This window comes from Pinus tabuliformis, chromosome 3_2 (assembly GCF_031772625.1).
Source record: "Pinus tabuliformis cultivar Carrire ecotype Pingquan chromosome 3_2, CPIR1, whole genome shotgun sequence".
NCBI lineage: Eukaryota > Viridiplantae > Streptophyta > Pinopsida > Pinales > Pinaceae > Pinus > Pinus tabuliformis.
Genome location: NC_142302.1, coordinates 42929381 through 42930793, shown reverse-complemented (window position 1 = coordinate 42930793; position 1413 = coordinate 42929381).

Genomic DNA, 1413 nt, shown 5'->3' with positions numbered 1-1413 from the left:
CTCATAATGCTCTCTGCCCACATGTTGCCCCTTATTCCACTGTTCTCTCACATTAGTGATGCATGTTGCTGCTACAATGGTTTCAGGTGTCAAAGTGAAAGAGACATCAGCTAGGTTCACCTGGCCATTGTGAATATGAAGAACAAATAACCTAGCAAGTTCATGGTGATATTTCACCCTCTCCACCATTTCAAAAAACTGGTAACAAGACTGATGTTTAAAACATGTTACTGCAAGAGGGCAAGCTAGTAACTCTGTGAGAGTGGTGCGCTCTTCCTGGATGTGTTTTCCTCCTTTATGTGGTTTTCTTGGTGCATGACCCTCTTGGGAAGAATCATTGACAATTTCATCATCCCTCTCATATGCTGAGTCTGTTTCCATACTTGCAAATGTGGAGTGAAGAATGATGAGTATGAAGAGATTTCTAAAGTATGAAGGTGAGTAGGGTGACTGCTGTTTTTTCTTTTGGGAATTGAGGGGTTGACTGATAGTATAACTGTAAATGAGGGTTTTGATGATGGAAGAAGGGTTTTAGGGAATGTATAGGGTTTAGGAAATGGGAATTAGGGTTTAGAGAATGGATAGGAATTATGTATAGGGCTTAGCGTTTGGTAATAGGGGGTAAGGTGAGTGCCAATGGGAGAGGGAAAGAGGAAGGGATTTAGGGAAATTTAGTGCAGGGGTATGAGATGTAGGAAGATAATCACAAGGGGGTTAAAACAACAAAAAACAAAAAACCCTATGTAAGCTTGGTAAGACAATTTTGGAGGCAGCTAGAGTTTCATTTTTAAACACACAAATCACCACCATAGATGAAAATATCCCTTACTAGACCAAATGAGAGGATGCACTTACTTGTTGAGAGGTTATTTGTAAAATTGGAGGCAAAGGAAAGCGATGACACGTAATTTGGAGCTCATCAGGCAAATGCGTAGCACTACCTCCCAGGTGCATAGCGCACTTTCTATGCGTAGCGCACGACTAAATCCCAGTTCAAAACCTGCGCCCGGTGTGTAGTGCTAGGCAGGTGCGTCGCGCCAATTCCCAGGTGCGTAATGCTGGTGAAAATTTGAATTTTTTCTACAATTTCCTTCTTTCTCTAATCTGAATTTGAAACTACTTGTAAATGGTTTGCAAGGTATTCAATTCAGAAATATACATGTTTAAAAGATGTCCATGTCTTGTAGAAAATAAACAAATGAAATTTTCAGCTGTTCATGACCCATTTAAGTATAGCAGATTTATTTCCTTTTACTGTTTAACACACTAAAACGAATTTGTTCTGCAAAATAAATCAACCACAAATGCAAAAGAAGTTGATGAAGCATTTCACCCCTCCTGGGCTACGTCTGCTGGGTCCAAGGCTCCCAAATGGGCCTGTCCTTGTTTTAATTAAATGCTCAAATTGAATAT